This window comes from Triticum aestivum, chromosome 3A (assembly GCF_018294505.1).
Source record: "Triticum aestivum cultivar Chinese Spring chromosome 3A, IWGSC CS RefSeq v2.1, whole genome shotgun sequence".
NCBI lineage: Eukaryota > Viridiplantae > Streptophyta > Magnoliopsida > Poales > Poaceae > Triticum > Triticum aestivum.
This window is the reverse complement of record NC_057800.1, coordinates 689,636,057-689,643,926: the sequence shown is the minus strand read 5'-3', so window position 1 is coordinate 689,643,926 and position 7,870 is coordinate 689,636,057.

Genomic DNA, 7,870 nt, shown 5'->3' with positions numbered 1-7,870 from the left:
CACGCTCATGTATTGCGTGAAGATTGAAAAAGTTTGAGAACATCAAAAGTATGAAACAATTGCTTGGCTTGTCATAGGGGTTGTGCATGATTTAAATATTTTGTGTGGTGAAGATGGAGCATAGCCAAACTATATGATTTTGTAGGGATAACTTTCTTTGGCCATATTATTTTGGGAAGACATGATTGCTTAGTTAGTATGCTTGAAGTATTATTATTTTTATGTCAATATGAACTTTTGTCTTGAATCTTTTGGATCTGAATATTCATACCACAATTAAGAGAAATTACATTGAAATTATGCCAACTAGCATTCCACATCAAAAATTATCTTTTTATCATTTACCTACTCGAGGACGAGCAGGAATTAAGCTTGGGGATGCCTGATACGTCTCCAACGTATCTATAATTTTTGATTGCTTCATGCTATATTATCTACTATTTTGGGAAATATTGGGCTTTATTTTCCACTTTTATATTACTTTTGGGACTAACCTATTAACCGGAGGCCCAACCCAGATTTGCTGTTTTTTGCCTATTTCAGTGTTTCGAAGAAAAGGAATATCAAACGAAGACGAACGGAACGAAATCAACTGGAGAAGTTGTTTTTGGAAGGAAAGCAACCCAGGGAACTTGGAGTGCACGTCAGGGGAGACATGGGCTGCCCACGAGGGTGGGGGGCGTGCCCACCCCCTAGGGCGCACCCCCTGCCTCGTGGGGCCCCCGTGGCTCCTCCGACGTACTTCCTGCACCCATATATATCGTCGTACCCTAAAACTTCTAGAACGAACAATAGATCGGGAGTTCCGCTGCCGCAAGCCTCTGTAGCCACCAAAAGTCAATCGGGACCCTATTCCGGCACCCTGCCGGAGGGGGGAACCCTCACCGGTGGCCATCTTCATCATCCCGGCGCTCTCCATGACGAGGAGGGAGTAGTTCTCCCTCGGGGCTGAGGGTATGTACCAGTAGCTATGTGTTTGATCTCTCTCTCTCTCTCTTGTGTTCTTGATTTGGCATGATCTTGATGTATCGCGAGCTTTGCTATTATAGTTGGATCCTATGTTTCTCCTCCCCCTCTTCTCCCTTGTAATGAATTGAGTTTCCCCTTTGAAGTTATCTTATCGGATTGAGTCTTTAAAGATTTGAGAACACTTGATGTATGTCTTGCCGTGGATATTTGTGGTGATAATGGGATACCACGTGCCACTTGATGTATGTTTTGGTGACCAACTTGCGGGTTCCGCCCATGAACCTATGCATAGGGGTTGGCACACGTTTTCGTCATGATTCTCCGGTAGAAACTTTGGGGCACTCTTTGAGGTTCTATGTGTTGGTTGAATAGATGAATTGAGATTGTGTGATGCATATCGTATAATCATGCCCACGGATACTTGAGGTGACAATGGAGTATCTAGGTGACATTAGGGTTTTGGTTGATTTGTGTCTTAAGGTGTTATTCTAGTACGAACTCTAGGGCTGTTTGTGACACATATAGGAATAGCCCAACTGATTGATTGGAAAGAATAACTTTGAGGTGGTTTCGTACCCTACCATAATCTCTTTGTTCGTTCTCCGCTATTAGTGACTTTGGAGTGACTCTTTGTTGCATGTTGAGGGATAGTTATGTGATCCAATTATGTTAGTATTGTTGAGGGAACTTACACTAGTGAAAGTATGAACCCTAGGCCTTGTTTCCACACATTGCAATACCGTTTACGCTCACTTTTATCATTCATTACCTTGCTGTTTTTATATTTTCATATTACAAAAACTATTATCTACTATCCATATACCACTTGTATCACCATCTCTTCGCCGAACTAGTGCACCTATACAATTTAACATTGTATTGGGTGTGTTGGGGACACAAGAGACTCTTTGTTATTTGGTTGCAGTGTTGCTTGAGAGAGACCATCTTCATCTTACGCCTCTTACGGATTGATAAACCTTAGGTCATCCACTTGAGGGAAATTTGCTACTGTCATACAAACCTCTGCACTTGGAGGCCCAACAACGTCTACAAGAAGAAGGTTGTGTAGTAGACATCAGAGGGCTTCTTGGGAGTCTACGCAAAGCACCGTGAATACACGCTGCTATCCTTCCTTCGATTTCAATCATTCATTTGCACGGTGTAGGCTAATTAATTTGAGGTGTACTTATTTTGCGCAGCAGCGGGTGCGCCGTCCTCATCATCATCTACCTCCGATTCTCCCACACTCTTTACTTGGACTCGTCGAAGAACATTCACAAAAAGGATTACACCCACATCAAGGATGTTCGACAGTGCTATGTTTTGCTACCAAGCAAGGGATGGAGAGGTCAGGGACAAGAAGAGAAGGGGCGGCAGGGTCGCCTTCGGCCATAAGACCGACTTCTGCTGCATCCAGCAACCGAACAATTCTCTTAATGATGGATTCTATGTCCTACACCACATGCTGGAGTACAGACGGGATCACCAGAACCTTCGCATGTCACCTAGATCCGGCGATGCCCATATTCTGCAATGGGCAAAGGACATAGGAGATATCGAGGATCATCGACTTCGAGCTGAGTTCTATAACATCCAGCACGAACTTGCCCAAATCATCATGAAGGAGGTCGTCGGAAAAACAAGGATGTTCTATGGAGAAGGACAAATGTTGCGGGAAGACGTCCGAACATGGATAGCCTCTCAGCGTCTCGACATGAAGCCTTTCACTAAGCTCGAGGACTATCTCCCTGACTTGGATGGATGGAACGACATGTTGGAGTGATTGTCGATATATGACAATGTGTACGTTTAGTCCATACTTTCTGTATGACAAAACTTTGAGTTATGCACGGTGAAACTTTATTTGTGATGTAATTAAACCGTCCTCCTCCTCCTCGACTAGCGAAAATAACTCTAGTTAGGGCATTTTGGGTACGATGAACTTTGTTATTTATGCTTATGATATGCTGTTTCTATTTTTGCCAAGTCTGTCTCTTTCTGTTGCTCAACTATATATGTTGCATATCATCGACTCATGTGACGATGCAGGTGCATAGATCATAGATGGCGAAGAAGTGCTACGCCAGGAGTATATATACGACAAGTGGCCGGAGTGTCAGGCCCAGGTGTACCAATTTCTGGCTTCCGAGCGACATGCAGTAGTTAGTTTAGGTTCACGCTAATGCGAGAGAGGGATACGAACTCATGTACTCAAAGTGATAGCTCTTCTCGCGTATATCATTGTTTAGATGGATGACGATGTATTTGCAAGTAATCGAGACTTGTATCGCTATTTTCTAGATGATGACGAGAGACCACTTTGTGTTGGATGATGATTATGATGATGACATGATTTGATGAGACTAATTGTATGTATATGCTATGATTACATTTGTATGTGTATGATATGCTAAAGATTATTGTATAAAGCCTATTCAAATACAAAACAAATACGCAGGGAAAAAACTAATAAAACTAGTAGTAGCGAGGGGGGGAAATTTAGCAGTAGCGCCGCCTTACCAGTAGCGCTTCCCAGTAAACAGCGCTGCAGATAATATCAGCAGCGCCCTTTTCTAAAGAGCGCTACAGCTATACATGTATAGCAGTAGCGTGGGACAACAGGCGCTACCCGTTAGCTGTAGCGCCTTATTAGTAGCGCCGGTCCCCGCGCTACTGAGAGGCCCAAAACCTGCGCTGCTGCTAGGCTTTTCCCTAGTAGTGCTAGTCTCGTTGGTCCACGAATGACACCGCTTGAGCCGGCGAGACCTCCATGACAACATGGCATTGAATAATCCACCTTTAAGCAACTTGTCTCATCTCTGGCATCATGGTCAGAAGAAATGAAATAGGTCCCCTTTTGACCACAAGATACGTGTCCCCTTGGAGGAAACCAGGCCATGACCAACAAGGGCACCACACACGATGAGCATAAAACCCGATACCCAACGCCCAAACGAGAACCCATTTAGCCCTAACCCGAAAAACTGGAAAACTAAACCAGGTAACATTTTGAGAAACCCAATTTTTTGGGAAATTTCGGTCCCAACTCATGGTACCGCCCAATCAAAATTCCACCTTCTGGCATCAACCCAGCCCAATATGGGAATAAGAATAAGGCCTCGATTTCCCTAGGTCGACCGAGCATAGTCGCGACCCCCATCCACTTCCCATGTTGTGCCACTAGTCGAGCAGTCCATTTCTCTCTCTCTCTCTCTCTCTCTCTCTCTCTCTATCACACACACACACACACACACATAGGCGCCTCGTTCCTTCCTCTCCGTCTCTCTCGAACCAGCGGCTACAATGCAATGCAGTCGGCCACATCCTGTGTCCCGACCTAGCAACCACGAGCGTGCAATGCGGCCGGGCGGTTGGCCACCTCATTAACTCCATCCACCTCACCGACATCGTCACCATCTTCTGCACCTCGCTGCCACTATCTGTGACGCGCACGAGGCTCACCACCTTCGCCTGCAAATCTGCAATAAGGTCGATGACCTCCTAGTCCCAGTATCCTGCCGCCATGAGAAGCAAACAAGGTGAGGCTACATCCCACAACCTTTGAGTGAGGGAAGCAAAGGGGAGCGCTGCATCAGCCGCCAGTATGCCGCGAGTTGCTGCTGTCATTTTGTTTGTTGTGCTAATTCGGGTAATTCAGGAATACCCGAACCTAAACCAGAATTTTTGGATTTCTCTTTTTTAGGAATATTTTGGGTGTTTATTTTAGAAACCCAAATTTCTAAAAATCCGAATTAGCAGACGCGGAATTTTGGGTAAACCCGAACGCCCACCCCGAGGCACCAAAATTCCTCCAAATCCACCACCATGAGCTCTTGAACCACATCCAAATGACCGTGTCCATGCCTCCACCATCACGATGAATGTAGCAACAGGAGGCATGCTGGAGGCCCTCTAACAGATCTTTACAAAATACCTCACTGTATCAGAAGCCCAAGTCCTGTAGTGCTCTTCCACCTGTGGCGTCGCCATGATGGCAAAAATAAGGAGGAGAGGACATGAGACAAACTTGATCCTGTGCGAGTGCGTGCTTATTAAGGGAGCTAGCGAAAGAACCGTTGCCTCCCTTTCACGTCACCATGGAACCAGAGCGGAAGATGATATCGACAACCACCGTGCACTATGCAAGCAACGGTGGGCAGCCTCTCATTTACCTCCCCTAATCATAGGCCGTTAGGACAAAAAAATCCCTAGACTTCACCTCGAGCCCATGGATTCGCCTCCCTTTTGCCTGCCGCTCCGGTGGACAGTGGCGGGGAGGAGAATCTGGGTGTCTCCACACCGGTTGGTAGTTTAGGCTACGGTTTTTAGTCCTGGCGGGTGCAACACTTGGGCAGATGCCGGTGCTACTTCTTTGAGTTGGTATTTCGTGCTTCGATCCTTCTCAAGTTCGTCCGTCTGTACGTAGTTGATGGATCCCCAGCGTAGATTCCTGCCATCTCCTTGGGGCAGTGAGGTTAGGGTTTCAAATCATGTGGCAAGATTTGGTGTCAGGTGCTTCAGATCTATGCAAGGATTAAACAGCGATGACTGCGGCTCTAGGGCGCTGGTCATTAGTGGCACGTGCATGAAGACTTCTTGGCTGTCATTGCACGTTCAAGCCGGCTCCGGTAGAGGAGCGGCAATAGCGGGGTCGGTGGCTCCTTCTAGCGGTAGTAATGGTTGTTCGGTAGCCTTCAAATCTCGATGTAATTTCTCTTATGTTTTAGATTTTTTTACTTTTGATGAACTTTGATAATAAGTTTTAAATCATTTTTGTAAAAAAAGGCAGTGGTGGGCAGCACTGTAACGGCATCTTGCCAGGCGCCATCACGGTAACCCCAGGCAAGCATCCTGAACCAAAACTACTAAATACAAGAGAGGCCCCGGCTCCCCATCCACCGTTACTCCGGCCTCCAGAGAAGGAGACGACGGGAGCCGGGAGAACAACGACCTCCCTCCTTGATCCTTTCACTTCTGAAGGCACTGTGTTGTTCCTGTGGATCCATCGTTGCTTGGTGTCTTTCGGGTTGTACAAGATCCTCTTGTTGGGTCGTTGTGAACGGCAGTACTACTCCCTGAGCATCGCTGCTGCGCTGAGGCCAAGTAGTAGTGCCACACTTCCGTGGCGAGGCCAAGTACTCTGCGGCAGTGGAGGCCAACGAGTGCGTGCTCCATCTCGTCAGAATTGTAGCCATGCCGCCACTTGGCCTCGCTGGCTGCCGTCGTCCATAGTTCTTGATCCATAGTGGTGGGCGATGTCGTTCACGTGCTCCCCCACTGGCTCTGCACCAGCACGCACCGGGAGCTGGAGAAGGCCATGGATGGGAGCAGCCCATCGGGTGTGTGCGTTGGTGCGGTGGCGTCAGAGAAGCGAGCGTGGAAGGCGGTGGTCGGTGCAGAGCAGTGCGACGTGAGGTGTCGTGTGAGCGTGGATTGGGAAGCGTGGGCGAAGTTGGGGTCGCCTTGGATCAAGGTTTTGGATCCCAAGTGCACATTTTTTCTCGAGGGGCACTGGAATTCGTGGTTACCATGGTAACCACAAAATACCGAAAAAAATTCGAACGAAATTTGAAAATAAATTTTGAATTCAAATTTTTTGAAGTTGATATAGATAGGGGCTTAACTTCAAAAATTATCACGCTCGACCCCTTGCCACTTCAACAAATTTTAAGTTTTTTTTAACTTTTGTATATCAAAAAGAAATTAAAAAGCGTGGGTCAAAATTCGAACCCGCGACAAGCTGTTGAAGAAAGGCAGCAGTTTCCACTAGGCCACAACCGCTTATGTTAGTATAAAAGAGATGTCCTATATTTAACTACACTCTGAGCGTTTGAATCCAAAATATTCAAAAAAATGAGATTTTTTGTCCGGTATGAGTGTTTCTCGAGGGGAGGGGGGCGATAAATGCGGTAACCGGGTGAGATCGTGAAATTTCGTTCGGTTACCAAAACAGTGCCTTGGATACGTCAGAGGAGGCCCCCGGGGGCAGCGTACGGAAAATATCTTGTGGAGAATAGGCTTAGGTACATCTCCTTATCTAGCCATTCATCGCGATTCGTGCAAGAACTTTTTTTTTTGGTTTCTTGCAGCACAATAAAACATTCTAACTAAAATGTGGGGAAAAACTTTCAGATAGCATAGCGTTGAGCACAATGGAGACAATGGCGCACACCAGCCGAGCATCTCCCATCACTACTAGGGAAAACGTTATACACAGAATCTTAGCAGCAGTGCGGTTTTAAAACAGGCACTACTGCTAACTAGCAGTAGCGAGCTTAAAGGAACCGCGCTACTAATAACTAGATAGCAGTAGCGCTCTAGGTGAAACAAGCGCTACTACTATAATTGCCACGGATTTGCCCCCAGGCTAGATATAGTAGTTGCGCCCTTCCCTGGACGCGCTGCTGCTAAAGTACATAGTAGCAACGTGTTTCTGCAAAACTCGCTGCTGCTAAGTGTTGCACCTAATTAAGTTTAGTCCCATACTACTAAGTGAACAAGGTGTTTACCACCTTAAATATGTTGACTATTTATATTCTACACAAAAATATCAATGATGACCAACGTATATTTTTGATGCATGCTTAGACTTAGCAGTAGCGTTTTTCCTGAAAACGCGCTATAGCTACTTTAGCTATAGCGCGTTTCCTAAAGTGCGCCACTGCTAGTTCGACTTAACCACCCGCCCGCTCAAAATTTCGCTAACTCCTACTCCCCCCCCCACTGTTCCCCTACTCCTCTGTCGCCACCGCCCGAGCCCGAGCCTGCCCTCACCGTCGCCGTCCGAGGCCGCCGTCAACCTCACCGCCGCCGCCCGCCGCCGCTCTCGACCTCACCGTCGCCGCCACCTCCCCCACCCCCTCCGCTCTCGACCTCACCACCGCTCTCGACCTCACCGTCG